Raw genomic sequence first — 23919 nt, 5'->3', positions numbered from 1 at the left:
TTTAAACTACACTTCGATTCCTTCAAAATGGAACTAATGTCAATGAATTACGAGTCGAATTAACTGAGTTATGGTCAATCAATCGAAGGTAGGTCAGTAAATTGCTAAACCAAAGCGCGAGTCTAACCACTTCCATCATAACTCTCAAAATACGTGGAGTTTTTTATCTCCGTTTCTTTCGTTTTAAACTACACTTCGATTCCTTCGAAATGAAACTAATTTCAATGAATTACGAGTTCAATTGAGTGAGTTATGGTCAATCAATCGTAGGTAGGGCAGTAAATTGCTAAACCAAAGCGCGAGTCTACCTATTTCCATCAAAACTCTCAAAATACTTGGAGTTTTTCATCTTCGTTTCTTTCGTTTTAAACTACACTTAGATTCCTTCGTTTCTTTCGTTTTAAACTATACTTCGATTCCTTCAAAATGGAACTAATGTCAATGAATTACGAGTCGAATTAACTGAGTTATGGTCAATCAATCGAAGGTAGGTCAGTAAATTGCTAAACCAAAGCGCGAGTCTAACCACTTCCATCATAACTCTCAAAATACTTGGAGTTTTTCATCTCCGTTTCTTTCGTTTTAAACTACACTTCGATTCCTTCGAAATGAAACTAATTTCAATGAATTACGAGTTCAATTGAGTGAGTAATGGTCAATCAATCGGAGGTAGGTCAGTAAATTGCTAAACCAAAGCGCGAGTCTAACTATTTCCATCATAACTCTCAAAATACTTGGAGTTTTTCATCTCTGTTTCTTTCATTTTAAACTACACTTCGATTCCTTCGAAATGGAACTAATGTCAATGAATTACGAGTCGAATTAACTGAGTTATGGTAAATCAATCGAAGGTAGGTCAGTAAATTGCTAAACCAAAGCGCGAGTCTAACCACTTCCATCATAACTCTCAAAATACTTGGAGTTTTTCATCTCCGTTTCTTTCGTTTTAAACTAAACTTCGATTCCTTCGAAATGAAACTAATTTCAATGAATTACGAGTTCAATTGAGTGAGTTATGGTCAATCAATCGGACGTATGTCAGTAAATTGTAAAACCAAAGCGCGAGTCTAACTATTTCCGTCATAACTCTCAAAATACTTGGAGTTTTTCATCTCTGTTTCTTTCATTTTAAACTACACTTCGATTCCTTCGAAATGGAACTAATGTCAATGAATTACGAGTCGAATTAACTGAGTTATGGTCAATCAATCGAAGGTAGGTCAGTAAATTGCTAAACCAAAGCGCGAGTCTAACCACTTCCATCATAACTCTAAAAAAACTTGGAGTTTTTCATCTCCGTTTCTTTCGTTTTAAACTAAACTTCGATTCCTTCGAAATGAAACTAATTTCAATGAATTACGAGTTCAATTGAGTGAGTTATGGTCAATCAATCGGACGTATGTCAGTAAATTGTAAAACCAAAGCGCGAGTCTAACTATTTCCGTCATAACTCTCAAAATACTTGGAGTTTTTCATCTCTGTTTCTTTCGTTTTAAACTACACTTAGATTCCTTCGTTTCTTTCGTTTTAAACTACACTTCGATTCCTTCAAAATGGAACTAATGTCAATGAATTACGAGTCGAATTAACTGAGTTATGGTCAATCAATCGAAGGTAGGTCAGTAAATTGCTAAACCAAAGCGCGAGTCTAACCACTTCCATCATAACTCTCAAAATACTTGGAGTTTTTCATCTCCGTTTCTTTCGTTTTAAACTACACTTCGATTCCTTCGAAATGAAACTAATTTCAATGAATTACGAGTTCAATTGAGTGAGTTATGGTCAATCAATCGGAGGTAGGCCAGTAAATTGCTAAACCAAAGCGCGAGTCAAACTATTTCCATCATAACTCTCAAAATACTTGGAGTTTTTCATCTTCGTTTCTTTCGTTTTAAACTAAACTTTGATTCCTTCGAAATGAAACGGATTTCAATGAATTACGAGTTAAATTGAGTGAGTTATGGTCAATCAATCGGAGGTAAGCCAGTAAATTGCTAAACCAAAGCGCGAGTCTAACTATTTCCATTATAACTCTCAAAATACTTGGAGTTTTTCATCTCCGTTTCTTTCGTTTTAAACTACACTTCGATTCCTTCGAACTGAAACTAATTTCAATGAATTACGAGTTCAATTGAGTGAGTTATGGTCAATCAATCGGAGGTAGGTTAGTAAATTGCTAAACCAAAGCGCGAGTCTAACTATTTCCATAATAACTCTCAAAATACTTGGAGTTTTTCATCTTCGTTTCTTTCGTTTTAAACTACACTTCGATTCCTTCAAAATGAAACCGATTTCAATAAATTACGAGTTAAATTGAGTGAGTTATGGTCAATTAATCGGAGGTAGGTCAGTAAACTGCTAAACCAAAGCGCGAGTTTAACTATTTCCATCAAAACTCTCAAAATACTTGGAGTTTTTCATCTTCGTTTCTTTCGTTTTAAACTACACTTCGATTCCTTCGAAATGAAACTAATTTCAATGAATTACGAGTTCAATTGAGTGAGTTATGGTCAATCAATCGGAGGTAGGCTAGTAAATTGCTAAACCAAAGCGCGAGTCTAACTATTTCCATCATAACTCTCAAAATACTTGGAGTTTTTCATCTTCGTTTCTTTCGTTTTAAACTACACTTCGATTCTTTCGAAATGAAACGGATTTCAATGAATTACGAGTTAAATTGAGTGAGTTATGGTCAATCAATCGGAGGTAGGCCAGTAAATTGCTAAACCAAAGCGCGAGTCTAACTATTTCCATTATAACTCTCAAAATACTTGGAGTTTTTCATCTCCGTTTCTTACGTTTTAAACTACACTTCGATTCTTTCGAAATGAAACTAATTTCAATGAATTACGAGTTCAATTGAGTGAGTTATGGTCAATCAATCGGAGGTAGGTTAGTAAATTGCTAAACCAAAGCGCGAGTCTAACTATTTCCATAATAACTCTCAAAATACTTGGAGTTTTTCATCTTCGTTTCTTTCGTTTTAAACTACACTTCGATTCCTTCAAAATGAAACGGATTTCAATGAATTACGAGTTAAATTGAGTGAGTTATGGTCAATCAGTCGGAGGTAGGTCAGTAAACTGCTAAACCAAAGCGCGAGTTTAACTATTTCCATCAAAACTCTCAAAATACTTGGAGTTTTTCATCTTCGTTTCTTTCGTTTTAAACTACACTTCGATTCCTTCGAAATGAAATGGATTTCAATGAATTACGAGTTAAATTGAGTGAGTTATGGTCAATCAATCGGAGGTAGGTCAGTAAATTGCTAAACCAAAGCGCGAGTCTAACTATTTTCATCATAACTCTCAAAATACTTGGAGTTTTTCATCTCCATTTCTTTCGTTTTAAACTACACTTCGATTTCTTCGAAATCAAACTAATTTCAATGAATTACGAGTTCAATTGAGTGAGTTATGGTCAATCAATCGGAGGTAGGTCAGTAAATTGCTAAACCAAAGCGCGAGTCTAACTATTTCCATCATAACTCTCAAAATACTTGGAGTTTTTCATCTTCGTTTCTTTCGTTTTAAACTACACTTCGATTCCTTCGAAATGAAACTGATTTCAATGAATTACGAGTTAAATTGAGTGAGTTATGGTCAATCAATCGGAGGTATGTCAGTAAATTACTAAACCAAAGCGCGAGTCTAACTCTTTCCATCATAACTCTCAAAATACTTGGAGTTTTTCATCTCTGTTTCTTTCGTTTTAAACTACACTTCGATTCCTTCAAAATGGAACTAATGTCAATGAATTACGAGTCGAATTAACTGAGTTATGGTCAATCAATCGAAGGTAGGTCAGTAAATTGCTAAACCAAAGCGCGAGTATAACCACTTCCATCATAACTCTCAAAATACGTGGAGTATTTTATCTCCGTTTCTTTCGTTTTAAACTACACTTCGATTCCTTCGAAATGAAACTAATTTTAATGAATTACGAGTTCAATTGAGTGAGTTATGGTCAATCAATCGTAGGTAGGTCAGTAAATTGCTAAACCAAAGCGCGAGTCTAACTATTTCCATCAAAACTCTCAAAATACTTGGAGTTTTTCATCTTCGTTTCTTTCGTTTTAAACTACACTTAGATTCCTTCGTTTCTTTCGTTTTAAACTACACTTCGATTCCTTCAAAATGGAACTAATGTCAATGAATTACGAGTCGAATTAACTGAGTTATGGTCAATCAATCGAAGGTAAGTCAGTAAATTGCTAAACCAAAGCGCGAGTCTAACCACTTCCATCATAACTCTCAAAATACTTGGAGTTTTTCATCTCCGTTTCTTTCGTTTTAAACTACACTTCGATTCCTTCGAAATGAAATGGATTTCAATGAATTACGAGTTAAATTGAGTGAGTTATGGTCAATCAATCGGAGGTAGGTCAGTAAATTGCTAAACCAAAGCGCGAGTCTAACTATTTTCATCATAACTCTCAAAATACTTGGAGTTTTTCATCTCCGTTTCTTTCGTTTTAAACTACACTTCGATTTCTTCGAAATCAAACTAATTTCAATGAATTACGAGTTCAATTGAGTGAGTTATGGTCAATCAATCGGAGGTAGGTCAGTAAATTGCTAAACCAAAGCGCGAGTCTAACTATTTTCATCATAACTCTCAAAATACTTGGAGTTTTTCATCTCCGTTTCTTTCGTTTTAAACTACACTTCGATTTCTTCGAAATCAAACTAATTTCAATGAATTACGAGTTCAATTGAGTGAGTTATGGTCAATCAATCGGAGGTAGGTCAGTAAATTGCTAAACCAAAGCGCGAGTCTAACTATTTCCATCATAACTCTCAAAGTACTTGGAGTTTTTCATCTTCGTTTCTTTCGTTTTAAACTACACTTTGATTCCTTCGAAATGAAACTGATTTCAATGAATTACGAGTTAAATTGAGTGAGTTATGGTCAATCAATCGGAGGTATGTCAGTAAATTGCTAAACCAAAGCGCGAGTCTAACTATTTCCATCGTAACTCTCAAAATACTTGGAGTTTTTCATCTCCGTTTCTTTCGTTTTAAACTACACTTCGATTCCTTCGAAATGAAACTAATTTCAATGAATTACGAGTTAAATTGCGTGAGTTATGGTCAATCAATCGGAGGTAGGTCAGTAAATTGCTAAACCAAAGCGCGAGTCTAACTATTTCCATCAAAACCCTCAAAATACTTGGAGTTTTTCATCTTCGTTTCTTTCGTTTTAAACTACACTTAGATTCCTTCGAAATGAAACTAATTTCAATGAATTACGAGTTAAATTGAGTGAGTTATGGTCAATCAATCGGAGGTAGGTCAGTAAATTGCTAAACCAAAGCGCGAGTCTAACTATTTCCATCAAAACTCTCAAAATACTTGGAGTTTTTCATCTTCGTTTCTTTCGTTTTAAACTACACTTAGATTCCTTCGAAATGAAACTAATTTCAATGAATTACGAGTTAAATTGAGTGAGTTATGGTCAATCAATCGGAGGTAAGTGAGTAAATTGCTAAACCAAAGCGCGAGTCTAACAAGCGCCATCATAAGTCTCAAAATACTTGTTGTTTTTATCTCCGTTTCTTTCGTTTTCAACTAAACTTCGATTCCTTCGAAATGGAACAAATTTCAATGAATTACGAGTAAAATTGAGTGAGTTATGGTCAATCAATCGGAGGTAGGTCAGTAAATTGCTAAACCAAAGCGCGAGTCTTACTATTTTCGTCATAACTCTCAAAATACTTGAAGTTTTTCATCTCCGTTTCTTTCGTTTTAAACTACACTTCGATTCCTTCGAAATGGAACTAATTTCAATGAATTACAAGTAAAATTGAGTGAGTTATGGTCAATCAATCGGAGGTATGTCAGTAAATTGCTAAACCAAAGCGCGAGTCTAACTATTTCCATCATAACTCTCAAAATACTTGGAGTTTTTCATCTCTGTTTCTTTCGTTTTAAACTACACTTCGATTCCTTCAAAATGGAACTAATGTCAATGAATTACGAGTCGAATTAACTGAGTTATGGTCAATCAATCGAAGGTAGGTCAGTAAATTGCTAAACCAAAGCGCGAGTCTAACCACTTCCATCATAACTCTCAAAATACGTGGAGTTTTTTATCTCCGTTTCTTTCGTTTTAAACTACACTTCGATTCCTTCGAAATGAAACTAATTTCAATGAATTACGAGTTCAATTGAGTGAGTTATGGTCAATCAATCGTAGGTAGGGCAGTAAATTGCTAAACCAAAGCGCGAGTCTACCTATTTCCATCAAAACTCTCAAAATACTTGGAGTTTTTCATCTTCGTTTCTTTCGTTTTAAACTACACTTAGATTCCTTCGTTTCTTTCGTTTTAAACTATACTTCGATTCCTTCAAAATGGAACTAATGTCAATGAATTACGAGTCGAATTAACTGAGTTATGGTCAATCAATCGAAGGTAGGTCAGTAAATTGCTAAACCAAAGCGCGAGTCTAACCACTTCCATCATAACTCTCAAAATACTTGGAGTTTTTCATCTCCGTTTCTTTCGTTTTAAACTACACTTCGATTCCTTCGAAATGAAACTAATTTCAATGAATTACGAGTTCAATTGAGTGAGTAATGGTCAATCAATCGGAGGTAGGTCAGTAAATTGCTAAACCAAAGCGCGAGTCTAACTATTTCCATCATAACTCTCAAAATACTTGGAGTTTTTCATCTCTGTTTCTTTCATTTTAAACTACACTTCGATTCCTTCGAAATGGAACTAATGTCAATGAATTACGGGTCGAATTAACTGAGTTATGGTAAATCAATCGAAGGTAGGTCAGTAAATTGCTAAACCAAAGCGCGAGTCTAACCACTTCCATCATAACTCTCAAAATACTTGGAGTTTTTCATCTCCGTTTCTTTCGTTTTAAACTAAACTTCGATTCCTTCGAAATGAAACTAATTTCAATGAATTACGAGTTCAATTGAGTGAGTTATGGTCAATCAATCGGACGTATGTCAGTAAATTGTAAAACCAAAGCGCGAGTCTAACTATTTCCGTCATAACTCTCAAAATACTTGGAGTTTTTCATCTCTGTTTCTTTCGTTTTAAACTACACTTAGATTCCTTCGTTTCTTTCGTTTTAAACTACACTTCGATTCCTTCAAAATGGAACTAATGTCAATGAATTACGAGTCGAATTAACTGAGTTATGGTCAATCAATCGAAGGTAGGTCAGTAAATTGCTAAACCAAAGCGCGAGTCTAACCACTTCCATCATAACTCTCAAAATACTTGGAGTTTTTCATCTCCGTTTCTTTCGTTTTAAACTACACTTCGATTCCTTCGAAATGAAACTAATTTCAATGAATTACGAGTTCAATTGAGTGAGTTATGGTCAATCAATCGGAGGTAGGCCAGTAAATTGCTAAACCAAAGCGCGAGTCTAACTATTTCCATCATAACTCTCAAAATACTTGGAGTTTTTCATCTTCGTTTCTTTCGTTTTAAACTAAACTTTGATTCCTTCGAAATGAAACGGATTTCAATGAATTACGAGTTAAATTGAGTGAGTTATGGTCAATCAATCGGAGGTAAGCCAGTAAATTGCTAAACCAAAGCGCGAGTCTAACTATTTCCATTATAACTCTCAAAATACTTGGAGTTTTTCATCTCCGTTTCTTTCGTTTTAAACTACACTTCGATTCCTTCGAACTGAAACTAATTTCAATGAATTACGAGTTCAATTGAGTGAGTTATGGTCAATCAATCGGAGGTAGGTTAGTAAATTGCTAAACCAAAGCGCGAGTCTAACTATTTCCATAATAACTCTCAAAATACTTGGAGTTTTTCATCTTCGTTTCTTTCGTTTTAAACTACACTTCGATTCCTTCAAAATGAAACCGATTTCAATAAATTACGAGTTAAATTGAGTGAGTTATGGTCAATCAATCGGAGGTAGGTCAGTAAACTGCTAAACCAAAGCGCGAGTTTAACTATTTCCATCAAAACTCTCAAAATACTTGGAGTTTTTCATCTTCGTTTCTTTCGTTTTAAACTACACTTCGATTCCTTCGAAATGAAACTAATTTCAATGAATTACGAGTTCAATTGAGTGAGTTATGGTCAATCAATCGGAGGTAGGCTAGTAAATTGCTAAACCAAAGCGCGAGTCTAACTATTTCCATCATAACTCTCAAAATACTTGGAGTTTTTCATCTTCGTTTCTTTCGTTTTAAACTACACTTCGATTCTTTCGAAATGAAACGGATTTCAATGAATTACGAGTTAAATTGAGTGAGTTATGGTCAATCAATCGGAGGTAGGTCAGTAAACTGCTAAACCAAAGCGCGAGTTTAACTATTTCCATCAAAACTCTCAAAATACTTGGAGTTTTTCATCTTCGTTTCTTTCGTTTTAAACTACACTTCGATTCCTTCGAAATGAAACTAATTTCAATGAATTACGAGTTCAATTGAGTGAGTTATGGTCAATCAATCGGAGGTAGGCTAGTAAATTGCTAAACCAAAGCGCGAGTCTAACTATTTCCATCATAACTCTCAAAATACTTGGAGTTTTTCATCTTCGTTTCTTTCGTTTTAAACTACACTTCGATTCTTTCGAAATGAAACGGATTTCAATGAATTACGAGTTAAATTGAGTGAGTTATGGTCAATCAATCGGAGGTAGGCCAGTAAATTGCTAAACCAAAGCGCGAGTCTAACTATTTCCATTATAACTCTCAAAATACTTGGAGTTTTTCATCTCCGTTTCTTACGTTTTAAACTACACTTCGATTCTTTCGAAATGAAACTAATTTCAATGAATTACGAGTTCAATTGAGTGAGTTATGGTCAATCAATCGGAGGTAGGTTAGTAAATTGCTAAACCAAAGCGCGAGTCTAACTATTTCCATAATAACTCTCAAAATACTTGGAGTTTTTCATCTTCGTTTCTTTCGTTTTAAACTACACTTCGATTCCTTCAAAATGAAACGGATTTCAATGAATTACGAGTTAAATTGAGTGAGTTATGGTCAATCAGTCGGAGGTAGGTCAGTAAACTGCTAAACCAAAGCGCGAGTTTAACTATTTCCATCAAAACTCTCAAAATACTTGGAGTTTTTCATCTTCGTTTCTTTCGTTTTAAACTACACTTCGATTCCTTCGAAATGAAATGGATTTCAATGAATTACGAGTTAAATTGAGTGAGTTATGGTCAATCAATCGGAGGTAGGTCAGTAAATTGCTAAACCAAAGCGCGAGTCTAACTATTTTCATCATAACTCTCAAAATACTTGGAGTTTTTCATCTCCATTTCTTTCGTTTTAAACTACACTTCGATTTCTTCGAAATCAAACTAATTTCAATGAATTACGAGTTCAATTGAGTGAGTTATGGTCAATCAATCGGAGGTAGGTCAGTAAATTGCTAAACCAAAGCGCGAGTCTAACTATTTCCATCATAACTCTCAAAATACTTGGAGTTTTTCATCTTCGTTTCTTTCGTTTTAAACTACACTTCGATTCCTTCGAAATGAAACTGATTTCAATGAATTACGAGTTAAATTGAGTGAGTTATGGTCAATCAATCGGAGGTATGTCAGTAAATTACTAAACCAAAGCGCGAGTCTAACTCTTTCCATCATAACTCTCAAAATACTTGGAGTTTTTCATCTCTGTTTCTTTCGTTTTAAACTACACTTCGATTCCTTCAAAATGGAACTAATGTCAATGAATTACGAGTCGAATTAACTGAGTTATGGTCAATCAATCGAAGGTAGGTCAGTAAATTGCTAAACCAAAGCGCGAGTATAACCACTTCCATCATAACTCTCAAAATACTTGGAGTTTTTCATCTCCGTTTCTTTCGTTTTAAACTACACTTCGATTCCTTCGAAATGAAATGGATTTCAATGAATTACGAGTTAAATTGAGTGAGTTATGGTCAATCAATCGGAGGTAGGTCAGTAAATTGCTAAACCAAAGCGCGAGTCTAACTATTTTCATCATAACTCTCAAAATACTTGGAGTTTTTCATCTCCGTTTCTTTCGTTTTAAACTACACTTCGATTTCTTCGAAATCAAACTAATTTCAATGAATTACGAGTTCAATTGAGTGAGTTATGGTCAATCAATCGGAGGTAGGTCAGTAAATTGCTAAACCAAAGCGCGAGTCTAACTATTTTCATCATAACTCTCAAAATACTTGGAGTTTTTCATCTCCGTTTCTTTCGTTTTAAACTACACTTCGATTTCTTCGAAATCAAACTAATTTCAATGAATTACGAGTTCAATTGAGTGAGTTATGGTCAATCAATCGGAGGTAGGTCAGTAAATTGCTAAACCAAAGCGCGAGTCTAACTATTTCCATCATAACTCTCAAAGTACTTGGAGTTTTTCATCTTCATTTCTTTCGTTTTAAACTACACTTCGATTCCTTCGAAATGAAACTGATTTCAATGAATTACGAGTTAAATTGAGTGAGTTATGGTCAATCAATCGGAGGTATGTCAGTAAATTGCTAAACCAAAGCGCGAGTCTAACTATTTCCATCGTAACTCTCAAAATACTTGGAGTTTTTCATCTCCGTTTCTTTCGTTTTAAACTACACTTCGATTCCTTCGAAATGAAACTAATTTCAATGAATTACGAGTTAAATTGAGTGAGTTATGGTCAATCAATCGGAGGTAGGTCAGTAAATTGCTAAACCAAAGCGCGAGTCTAACTATTTCCATCAAAACCCTCAAAATACTTGGAGTTTTTCATCTTCGTTTCTTTCGTTTTAAACTACACTTAGATTCCTTCGAAATGAAACTAATTTCAATGAATTACGAGTTCAATTGAGTGAGTTATGGTCAATCAATCGGAGGTAGGTCAGTAAATTGCTAAACCAAAGCGCGAGTCTAACTATTTCCATAATAACTCTCAAAATACTTGGAGTTTTTCATCTTCGTTTCTTTCGTTTTAAACTACACTTCGATTCCTCCAAAATGAATCGAATTTCAATGAATTACGAGTTAAATTGAGTGAGTTATGGTCAATCAATCGGAGGTAGGCCAGTAAATTGCTAAACCAAAGCGCGAGTCTAACTATTTCCATTATAACTCTCAAAATACTTGGAGTTTTTCATCTCCGTTTCTTTCGTTTTAAACTACACTTCGATTCCTTCGAAATGAAACTAATTTCAATGAATTACGAGTTCAATTGAGTGAGTTATGGTCAATCAATCGAAGGTAGGTCAGTAAATTGCTAAACCAAAGCGCGAGTCTAACCACTTCCATCATAACTCTCAAAATACGTGGAGTTTTTTATCTCCGTTTCTTTCGTTTTAAACTACACTTCGATTCCTTCGAAATGAAACTAATTTCAATGAATTACGAGTTCAATTGAGTGAGTTATGGTCAATCAATCGTAGGTAGGTCAGTAAATTGCTAAACCAAAGCGCGAGTCTAACTATTTCCATCAAAACTCTCAAAATACTTGGAGTTTTTCATCTTCGTTTCTTTCGTTTTAAACTACACTTAGATTCCTTCGTTTCTTTCGTTTTAAACTATACTTCGATTCCTTCAAAATGGAACTAATGTCAATGAATTACGAGTCGAATTAACTGAGTTATGGTCAATCAATCGAAGGTAGGTCGGTAAATTGCTAAACCAAAGCGCGAGTCTAACCACTTCCATCATAACTCTCAAAATACTTGGAGTTTTTCATCTCTGTTTCTTTCGTTTTAAACTACACTTCGATTCCTTCGAAATGAAACTAATTTCAATGAATTACGAGTTCAATTGAGTGAGTAATGGTCAATCAATCGGAGGTAGGCCAGTAAATTGCTAAACCAAAGCGCGAGTCTAACTATTTCCATCATAACTCTCAAAATACTTGGAGTTTTTCATCTTCGTTTCTTTCGTTTTAAACTAAACTTCGATTCCTTCGAAATGAAACGGATTTCAATGAATTACGAGTTAAATTGAGTGAGTTATGGTCAATCAATCGGAGGTAAGCCAGTAAATTGCTAAACCAAAGCGCGAGTCTAACTATTTCCATTATAACTCTCAAAATACTTGGAGTTTTTCATCTCCGTTTCTTTCGTTTTAAACTACACTTCGATTCCTTCGAACTGAAACTAATTCCAATGAATTACGAGTTCAATTGAGTGAGTTATGGTCAATCAATCGGAGGTAGGTTAGTAAATTGCTAAACCAAAGCGCGAGTCTAACTATTTCCATAATAACTCTCAAAATACTTGGAGTTTTTCATATTCGTTTCTTTCGTTTTAAACTACACTTCGATTCCTTCAAAATGAAACCGATTTCAATAAATTACGAGTTAAATTGAGTGAGTTATGGTCAATCAATCGGAGGTAGGTCAGTAAACTGCTAAACAAAAGCGCGAGTTTAACTATTTCCATCAAAACTCTCAAAATACTTAGAGTTTTTCATCTTCGTTTCTTTCGTTTTAAACTACACTTCGATTCCTTCGAAATGAAACTAATTTCAATGAATTACGAGTTCAATTGAGTGAGTTATGGTCAATCAATCGGAGGTAGGCCAGTAAATTGCTAAACCAAAGCGCGAGTCTAACTATTTCCATCATAACTCTCAAAATACTTGGAGTTTTTCATCTTCGTTTCTTTCGTTTTAAACTACACTTCGATTCTTTCGAAATGAAACGGATTTCAATGAATTACGAGTTAAATTGAGTGAGTTATGGTCAATCAATCGGAGGTAGACCAGTAAATTGCTAAACCAAAGCGCGAGTCTAACTATTTCCATTATAACTCTCAAAATACTTGGAGTTTTTCATCTCCGTTTCTTACGTTTTAAACTACACTTCGATTCCTTCGAAATGAAACTAATTTCAATAAATTACGAGTTCAATTGAGTGAGTTATGGTCAATCAATCGGAGGTAGGTTAGTAAATTGCTAAACCAAAGCGCGAGTCTAACTATTTCCATAATAACTCTCAAAATACTTGGAGTTTTTCATCTTCGTTTCTTTCGTTTTAAACTACACTTCGATTCCTTCAAAATGAAACGGATTTCAATGAATTACGAGTTAAATTGAGTGAGTTATGGTCAATCAATCGGAGGTAGGTCAGTAAACTGCTAAACCAAAGCGCGAGTTTAACTATTTCCATCAAAACTCTCAAAAACCTTGGAGTTTTTCATCTTCGTTTCTTTCGTTTTAAACTACACTTCGATTCCTTCGAAATGAAACTAATTTCAATGAATTACGAGTTCAATTGAGTGAGTTATGGTCAATCAATCGGAGGTAGGCCAGTAAATTGCTAAACCAAAGCGCGAGTCTAACTATTTCCATCATAACTCTCAAAATACTTGGAGTTTTTCATCTTCGTTTCTTTCGTTTTAAACTACACTTAGATTCCTTCGTTTCTTTCGTTTTAAACTACACTTCGATTCCTTCAAAATGGAACTAATGTCAATGAATTACGAGTCGAATTAACTGAGTTATGGTCAATCAATCGAAGGTAAGTCAGTAAATTGCTAAACCAAAGCGCGAGTCTAACCACTTCCATCATAACTCTCAAAATACTTGGAGTTTTTCATCTCCGTTTCTTTCGTTTTAAACTACACTTCGATTCCTTCGAAATGAAATGGATTTCAATGAATTACGAGTTAAATTGAGTGAGTTATGGTCAATCAATCGGAGGTAGGTTAGTAAATTGCTAAACCAAAGCGCGAGTCTAACTATTTTCATCATAACTCTCAAAATACTTGGAGTTTTTCATCTCCGTTTCTTTCGTTTTAAACTACACTTCGATTTCTTCGAAATCAAACTAATTTCAATGAATTACGAGTTCAATTGAGTGAGTTATGGTCAATCAATCGGAGGTAGGTCAGTAAATTGGTAAACCAAAGCGCGAGTCTAACTATTTTCATCATAACTCTCAAAATACTTGGCGTTTTTCATCTCCGTTTCTTTCGTTTTAAACTACACTTCGATTTCTTCGAAATCAAACTAATTTCAATGAATTACGAGTTCAATTGAGTGAGTTATGGTCAATCAATCGGAGGTAGGTCAGTAAATTGCTAAACCAAAGCGCGAGTCTAACTATTTCCATCATAACTCTCAAAGTACTTGGAGTTTTTCATCTTCGTTTCTTTCGTTTTAAACTACACTTCGATTCCTTCGAAATGAAACTGATTTCAATGAATTACGAGTTAAATTGAGTGAGTTATGGTCAATCAATCGGAGGTATGTCAGTAAATTGCTAAACCAAAGCGCGAGTCTAACTATTTCCATCGTAACTCTCAAAATACTTGGAGTTTTTCAGCTCCGTTTCTTTCGTTTTAAACTACACTTCGATTCCTTCGAAATGAAACTAATTTCAATGAATTACGAGTTCAATTGAGTGAGTTATGGTCAATCAATCGGAGGTAGGTCAGTAAATTGCTAAACCAAAGCGCGAGTCTAACTATTTCCATCATAACTCTCAAAATACTTGGAGTTTTTCATCTTCGTTTCTTTCGTTTTAAACTACACTTCGATTCCTTCGAAATGAAACTGATTTCAATGAATTACGAGTTAAATTGAGTGAGTTATGGTCAATCAATCGGAGGTAGGTCAGTAAATTGCTAAACCAAAGCGCGAGTCTAACTATTTCCATCAAAACTCTCAAAATACTTGGAGTTTTTCATCTTCGTTTCTTTCGTTTTAAACTACACTTAGATTCCTTCGAAATGAAACTAATTTCAATGAATTACGAGTTAAATTGAGTGAGTTATGGTCAATCAATCGGAGGTAAGTGAGTAAATTGCTAAACCAAAGCGCGAGTCTAACAAGCGCCATCATAAGTCTCAAAATACTTGTTGTTTTTCATCTCCGTTTCTTTCGTTTTCAAATAAACTTCGATTCCTTCGAAATGGAACAAATTTCAATGAATTACGAGTAAAATTGAGTGAGTTATGGTCAATCAATCGGAGGTAGGTCAGTAAATTGCTAAACCAAAGCGCGAGTCTTACTATTTTCGTCATAACTCTCAAAATACTTGAAGTTTTTCATCTCCGTTTCTTTCGTTTTAAACTACACTTCGATTCCTTCGAAATGGAACTAATTTCAATGAATTACAAGTAAAATTGAGTGAGTTATGGTCAATCAATCGGAGGTATGTCAGTAAATTGCTAAACCAAAGCGCGAGTCTAACTATTTCCATCAAAACTCTCAAAATACTTGGAGTTTTTCATCTTCGTTTCTTTCGTTTTAAACTACACTTAGATTCCTTCGTTTCTTTCGTTTTAAACTACACTTCGATTCCTTCAAAATGGAACTAATGTCAATGAATTACGAGTCGAATTAACTGAGTTATGGTCAATCAATCGAAGGTAAGTCAGTAAATTGCTAAACCAAAGCGCGAGTCTAACCACTTCCATCATAACTCTCAAAATACTTGGAGTTTTTCATCTCCGTTTCTTTCGTTTTAAACTACACTTCGATTCCTTCGAAATGAAATGGATTTCAATGAATTACGAGTTAAATTGAGTGAGTTATGGTCAATCAATCGGAGGTAGGTCAGTAAATTGCTAAACCAAAGCGCGAGTCTAACTATTTTCATCATAACTCTCAAAATACTTGGAGTTTTTCATCTCCGTTTCTTTCGTTTTAAACTACACTTCGATTTCTTCGAAATCAAACTAATTTCAATGAATTACGAGTTCAATTGAGTGAGTTATGGTCAATCAATCGGAGGTAGGTCAGTAAATTGCTAAACCAAAGCGCGAGTCTAACTATTTTCATCATAACTCTCAAAATACTTGGAGTTTTTCATCTCCGTTTCTTTCGTTTTAAACTACACTTCGATTTCTTCGAAATCAAACTAATTTCAATGAATTACGAGTTCAATTGAGTGAGTTATGGTCAATCAATCGGAGGTAGGTCAGTAAATTGCTAAACCAAAGCGCGAGTCTAACTATTTCCATCATAACTCTCAAAGTACTTGGAGTTTTTCATCTTCATTTCTTTCGTTTTAAACTACACTTCGATTCCTTCGAAATGAAACTGATTTCAATGAATTACGAGTTAAATTGAGTGAGTTATGGTCAATCAATCGGAGGTATGTCAGTAAATTGCTAAACCAAAGCGCGAGTCTAACTATTTCCATCGTAACTCTCAAAATACTTGGAGTTTTTCATCTCCGTTTCTTTCGTTTTAAACTACACTTCGATTCCTTCGAAATGAAACTAATTTCAATGAATTACGAGTTAAATTGAGTGAGTTATGGTCAATCAATCGGAGGTAGGTCAGTAAATTGCTAAACCAAAGCGCGAGTCTAACTATTTCCATCAAAACCCTCAAAATACTTGGAGTTTTTCATCTTCGTTTCTTTCGTTTTAAACTACACTTAGATTCCTTCGAAATGAAACTAATTTCAATGAATTACGAGTTAAATTGAGTGAGTTATGGTCAATCAATCGGAGGTAGGTCAGTAAATTGCTAAACCAAAGCGCGAGTCTAACTATTTCCATAATAACTCTCAAAATACTTGGAGTTTTTCATCTTCGTTTCTTTCGTTTTAAACTACACTTCGATTCCTCCAAAATGAATCGAATTTCAATGAATTACGAGTTAAATTGAGTGAGTTATGGTCAATCAATCGGAGGTAGGCCAGTAAATTGCTAAACCAAAGCGCGAGTCTAACTATTTCCATTATAACTCTCAAAATAGTTGGAGTTTTTCATCTCCGTTTCTTTCGTTTTAAACTACACTTCGATTCCTTCGAAATGAAACTAATTTCAATGAATTACGAGTTCAATTGAGTGAGTTATGGTCAATCAATCGGAGGTAGGCCAGTAAATTGCTAAACCAAAGCGCGAGTCTAACTATTTCCATTATAACTCTCAAAATACTTGGAGTTTTTCATCTCCGTTTCTTTCGTTTTAAACTACACTTCGATTCCTTCGAAATGAAACTAATTTCAATGAATTACGAGTTCAATTGAGTGAGTTATGGTCAATCAATCGAAGGTAGGTCAGTAAATTGCTAAACCAAAGCGCGAGTCTAACCACTTCCATCATAACTCTCAAAATACGTGGAGTTTTTTATCTCCGTTTCTTTCGTTTTAAACTACACTTCGATTCCTTCGAAATGAAACTAATTTCAATGAATTACGAGTTCAATTGAGTGAGTTATGGTCAATCAATCGTAGGTAGGTCAGTAAATTGCTAAACCAAAGCGCGAGTCTAACTATTTCCATCAAAACTCTCAAAATACTTGGAGTTTTTCATCTTCGTTTCTTTCGTTTTAAACTACACTTAGATTCCTTCGTTTCTTTCGTTTTAAACTATACTTCGATTCCTTCAAAATGGAACTAATGTCAATGAATTACGAGTCGAATTAACTGAGTTATGGTCAATCAATCGAAGGTAGGTCAGTAAATTGCTAAACCAAAGCGCGAGTCTAACCACTTCCATCATAACTCTCAAAATACTTTGAGTTTTTCATCTCTGTTTCTTTCGTTTTAAACTACACTTCGATTCCTTCGAAATGAAACTAATTTCAATGAATTACGAGTTCAATTGAGTGAGTAATGGTCAATCAATCGGAGGTAGGCCAGTAAATTGCTAAACCAAAGCGCGAGTCTAACTATTTCCATCATAACTCTCAAAATACTTGGAGTTTTTCATCTTCGTTTCTTTCGTTTTAAACTAAACTTCGATTCCTTCGAAATGAAACGGATTTCAATGAATTACGAGTTAAATTGAGTGAGTTATGGTCAATCAATCGGAGGTAAGCCAGTAAATTGCTAAACCAAAGCGCGAGTCTAACTATTTCCATTATAACTCTCAAAATACTTGGAGTTTTTCATCTCCGTTTCTTTCGTTTTAAACTACACTTCGATTCCTTCGAACTGAAACTAATTCCAATGAATTACGAGTTCAATTGAGTGAGTTATGGTCAATCAATCGGAGGTAGGTTAGTAAATTGCTAAACCAAAGCGCGAGTCTAACTATTTCCATAATAACTCTCAAAATACTTGGAGTTTTTCATATTCGTTTCTTTCGTTTTAAACTACACTTCGATTCCTTCAAAATGAAACCGATTTCAATAAATTACGAGTTAAATTGAGTGAGTTATGGTCAATCAATCGGAGGTAGGTCAGTAAACTGCTAAACAAAAGCGCGAGTTTAACTATTTCCATCAAAACTCTCAAAATACTTAGAGTTTTTCATCTTCGTTTCTTTCGTTTTAAACTACACTTCGATTCCTTCGAAATGAAACTAATTTCAATGAATTACGAGTTCAATTGAGTGAGTTATGGTCAATCAATCGGAGGTAGGCCAGTAAATTGCTAAACCAAAGCGCGAGTCTAACTATTTCCATCATAACTCTCAAAATACTTGGAGTTTTTCATCTTCGTTTCTTTCGTTTTAAACTACACTTCGATTCTTTCGAAATGAAACGGATTTCAATGAATTACGAGTTAAATTGAGTGAGTTATGGTCAATCAATCGGAGGTAGGCCAGTAAATTGCTAAACCAAAGCGCGAGTCTAACTATTTCCATTATAACTCTCAAAATACTTGGAGTTTTTCATCTCCGTTTCTTACGTTTTAAACTACACTTCGATTCCTTCGAAATGAAACTAATTTCAATAAATTACGAGTTCAATTGAGTGAGTTATGGTCAATCAATCGGAGGTAGGTTAGTAAATTGCTAAACCAAAGCGCGAGTCTAACTATTTCCATAATAACTCTCAAAATACTTGGAGTTTTTCATCTTCGTTTCTTTCGTTTTAAACTACACTTCGATTCCTTCAAAATGAAACGGATTTCAATGAATTACGAGTTAAATTGAGTGAGTTATGGTCAATCAATCGGAGGTAGGTCAGTAAACTGCTAAACCAAAGCGCGAGTTTAACTATTTCCATCAAAACTCTCAAAAACCTTGGAGTTTTTCATCTTCGTTTCTTTCGTTTTAAACTACACTTCGATTCCTTCGAAATGAAACTAATTTCAATGAATTACGAGTTCAATTGAGTGAGTTATGGTCAATCAATCGGAGGTAGGCCAGTAAATTGCTAAACCAAAGCGCGAGTCTAACTATTTCCATCATAACTCTCAAAATACTTGGAGTTTTTCATCTTCGTTTCTTTCGTTTTAAACTACACTTAGATTCCTTCGTTTCTTTCGTTTTAAACTACACTTCGATTCCTTCAAAATGGAACTAATGTCAATGAATTACGAGTCGAATTAACTGAGTTATGGTCAATCAATCGAAGGTAAGTCAGTAAATTGCTAAACCAAAGCGCGAGTCTAACCACTTCCATCATAACTCTCAAAATACTTGGAGTTTTTCATCTCCGTTTCTTTCGTTTTAAACTACACTTCGATTCCTTCGAAATGAAATGGATTTCAATGAATTACGAGTTAAATTGAGTGAGTTATGGTCAATCAATCGGAGGTAGGTTAGTAAATTGCTAAACCAAAGCGCGAGTCTAACTATTTTCATCATAACTCTCAAAATACTTGGAGTTTTTCATCTCCGTTTCTTTCGTTTTAAACTACACTTCGATTTCTTCGAAATCAAACTAATTTCAATGAATTACGAGTTCAATTGAGTGAGTTATGGTCAATCAATCGGAGGTAGGTCAGTAAATTGCTAAACCAAAGCGCGAGTCTAACTATTTTCATCATAACTCTCAAAATACTTGGCGTTTTTCATCTCCGTTTCTTTCGTTTTAAACTACACTTCGATTTCTTCGAAATCAAACTAATTTCAATGAATTACGAGTTCAATTGAGTGAGTTATGGTCAATCAATCGGAGGTAGGTCAGTAAATTGCTAAACCAAAGCGCGAGTCTAACTATTTCCATCATAACTCTCAAAGTACTTGGAGTTTTTCATCTTCGTTTCTTTCGTTTTAAACTACACTTCGATTCCTTCGAAATGAAACTGATTTCAATGAATTACGAGTTAAATTGAGTGAGTTATGGTCAATCAATCGGAGGTATGTCAGTAAATTGCTAAACCAAAGCGCGAGTCTAACTATTTCCATCGTAACTCTCAAAATACTTGGAGTTTTTCAGCTCCGTTTCTTTCGTTTTAAACTACACTTCGATTCCTTCGAAATGAAACTAATTTCAATGAATTACGAGTTCAATTGAGTGAGTTATGGTCAATCAATCGGAGGTAGGTCAGTAAATTGCTAAACCAAAGCGCGAGTCTAACTATTTCCATCATAACTCTCAAAATACTTGGAGTTTTTCATCTTCGTTTCTTTCGTTTTAAACTACACTTCGATTCCTTCGAAATGAAACTGATTTCAATGAATTACGAGTTAAATTTAGTGAGTTATGGTCAATCAATCGGAGGTAGGTCAGTAAATTGCTAAACCAAAGCGCGAGTCTAACTATTTCCATCAAAACTCTCAAAATACTTGGAGTTTTTCATCTTCGTTTCTTTCGTTTTAAACTACACTTAGATTCCTTCGAAATGAAACTAATTTCAATGAATTACGAGTTAAATTGAGTGAGTTATGGTCAATCAATCGGAGGTAAGTGAGTAAATTGCTAAACCAAAGCGCGAGTCTAACAAGCGCCATCATAAGTCTCAAAATACTTGTTGTTTTTCATCTCCGTTTCTTTCGTTTTCAACTAAACTTCGATTCCTTCGAAATGGAACAAATTTCAATGAATTACGAGTAAAATTGAGTGAGTTATGGTCAATCAATCGAAGGTAAGTCAGTAAATTGCTAAACCAAAGCGCGAGTCTAACCACTTCCATCATAACTCTCAAAATACTTGGAGTTTTTCATCTCCGTTTCTTTCGTTTTAAACTACACTTCGATTCCTTCGAAATGAAATGGATTTCAATGAATTACGAGTTAAATTGAGTGAGTTATGGTCAATCAATCGGAGGTAGGTTAGTAAATTGCTAAACCAAAGCGCGAGTCTAACTATTTTCATCATAACTCTCAAAATACTTGGAGTTTTTCATCTCCGTTTCTTTCGTTTTAAACTACACTTCGATTTCTTCGAAATCAAACTAATTTCAATGAATTACGAGTTCAATTGAGTGAGTTATGGTCAATCAATCGGAGGTAGGTCAGTAAATTGCTAAACCAAAGCGCGAGTCTAACTATTTTCATCATAACTCTCAAAATACTTGGCGTTTTTCATCTCCGTTTCTTTCGTTTTAATCTACACTTCGATTTCTTCGAAATCAAACTAATTTCAATGAATTACGAGTTCAATTGAGTGAGTTATGGTCAATCAATCGGAGGTAGGTCAGTAAATTGCTAAACCAAAGCGCGAGTCTAACTATTTCCATCATAACTCTCAAAGTACTTGGAGTTTTTCATCTTCGTTTCTTTCGTTTTAAACTACACTTCGATTCCTTCGAAATGAAACTGATTTCAATGAATTACGAGTTAAATTGAGTGAGTTATGGTCAATCAATCGGAGGTATGTCAGTAAATTGCTAAACCAAAGCGCGAGTCTAACTATTTCCATCGTAACTCTCAAAATACTTGGAGTTTTTCAGCTCCGTTTCTTTCGTTTTAAACTACACTTCGATTCCTTCGAAATGAAACTAATTTCAATGAATTACGAGTTCAATTGAGTGAGTTATGGTCAATCAATCGGAGGTAGGTCAGTAAATTGCTAAACCAAAGCGCGAGTCTAACTATTTCCATCATAACTCTCAAAATACTTGGAGTTTTTCATCTTCGTTTCTTTCGTTTTAAACTACACTTCGATTCCTTCGAAATGAAACTGATTTCAATGAATTACGAGTTAAATTTAGTGAGTTATGGTCAATCAATCGGAGGTAGGTCAGTAAATTGCTAAACCAAAGCGCGAGTCTAACTATTTCCATCAAAACTCTCAAAATACTTGGAGTTTTTCATCTTCGTTTCTTTCGTTTTAAACTACACTTAGATTCCTTCGAAATGAAACTAATTTCAATGAATTACGAGTTAAATTGAGTGAGTTATGGTCAATCAATCGGAGGTAAGTGAGTAAATTGCTAAACCAAAGCGCGAGTCTAACAAGCGCCATCATAAGTCTCAAAATACTTGTTGTTTTTCATCTCCGTTTCTTTCGTTTTCAACTAAACTTCGATTCCTTCGAAATGGAACAAATTTCAATGAATTACGAGTAAAATTGAGTGAGTTATGGTCAATCAATCGGAGGTAGGTCAGTAAATTGCTAAACCAAAGCGCGAGTCTTACTATTTTCGTCATAACTCTCAAAATACTTGAAGTTTTTCATCTCCGTTTCTTTCGTTTTAAACTACACTTCGATTCCTTCGAAATGGAACTAATTTCAATGAATTACAAGTAAAATTGAGTGAGTTATGGTCAATCAATCGGAGGTATGTCAGTAAATTGCTAAACCAAAGCGCGAGTCTAACTATTTCCATCATAACTCTCAAAATACTTGGAGTTTTTCATCTCTGTTTCTTTCGTTTTAAACTACACTTCGATTCCTTCAAAATGGAACTAATGTCAATGAATTACGAGTCGAATTAACTGAGTTATGGTCAATCAATCGAAGGTAGGTCAGTAAATTGCTAAACCAAAGCGCGAGTCTAACCACTTCCATCATAACTCTCAAAATACGTGGAGTTTTTTATCTCCGTTTCTTTCGTTTTAAACTACACTTCGATTCCTTCGAAATGAAACTAATTTCAATGAATTACGAGTTCAATTGAGTGAGTTATGGTCAATCAATCGTAGGTAGGGCAGTAAATTGCTAAACCAAAGCGCGAGTCTAACTATTTCCATCAAAACTCTCAAAATACTTGGAGTTTTTCATCTTCGTTTCTTTCGTTTTAAACTACACTTAGATTCCTTCGTTTCTTTCGTTTTAAACTATACTTCGATTCCTTCAAAATGGAACTAATGTCAATGAATTACGAGTCGAATTAACTGAGTTATGGTCAATCAATCGAAGGTAGGTCAGTAAATTGCTAAACCAAAGCGCGAGTCTAACCACTTCCATCATAACTCTCAAAATACTTGGAGTTTTTCATCTCCGTTTCTTTCGTTTTAAACTACACTTCGATTCCTTCGAAATGAAACTAATTTCAATGAATTACGAGTTCAATTAACTGAGTTATGGTCAATCAATCGGAGGTATGTCAGTAAATTACTAAACCAAAGCGCGAGTCTAACTCTTTCCATCATAACTCTCAAAATACTTGGAGTTTTTCATCTCTGTTTCTTTCGTTTTAAACTACACTTCGATTCCTTCAAAATGGAACTAATGTCAATGAATTACGAGTCGAATTAACTGAGTTATGGTCAATCAATCGAAGGTAGGTCAGTAAATTGCTAAACCAAAGCGCGAGTATAACCACTTCCATCATAACTCTCAAAATACGTGGAGTATTTTATCTCCGTTTCTTTCGTTTTAAACTACACTTCGATTCCTTCGAAATGAAACTAATTTTAATGAATTACGAGTTCAATTGAGTGAGTTATGGTCAATCAATCGTAGGTAGGTCAGTAAATTGCTAAACCAAAGCGCGAGTCTAACTATTTCCATCAAAACTCTCAAAATACTTGGAGTTTTTCATCTTCGTTTCTTTCGTTTTAAACTACACTTAGATTCCTTCGTTTCTTTCGTTTTAAACTACACTTCGATTCCTTCAAAATGGAACTAATGTCAATGAATTACGAGTCGAATTAACTGAGTTATGGTCAATCAATCGAAGGTAAGTCAGTAAATTGCTAAACCAAAGCGCGAGTCTAACCACTTCCATCATAACTCTCAAAATACTTGGAGTTTTTCATCTCCGTTTCTTTCGTTTTAAACTACACTTCGATTCCTTCGAAATGAAATGGATTTCAATGAATTACGAGTTAAATTGAGTGAGTTATGGTCAATCAATCGGAGGTAGGTCAGTAAATTGCTAAACCAAAGCGCGAGTCTAACTATTTTCATCATAACTCTCAAAATACTTGGAGTTTTTCATCTCCGTTTCTTTCGTTTTAAACTACACTTCGATTTCT

This window comes from Tasmannia lanceolata, unplaced genomic scaffold, assembly GCF_043159265.1.
Source record: "Tasmannia lanceolata isolate RefF3 unplaced genomic scaffold, GAP_Taslan_0.1 ptg000001l, whole genome shotgun sequence".
Taxonomy (NCBI): domain Eukaryota; kingdom Viridiplantae; phylum Streptophyta; class Magnoliopsida; order Canellales; family Winteraceae; genus Tasmannia; species Tasmannia lanceolata.
This window is presented reverse-complemented; position numbering follows the sequence as displayed.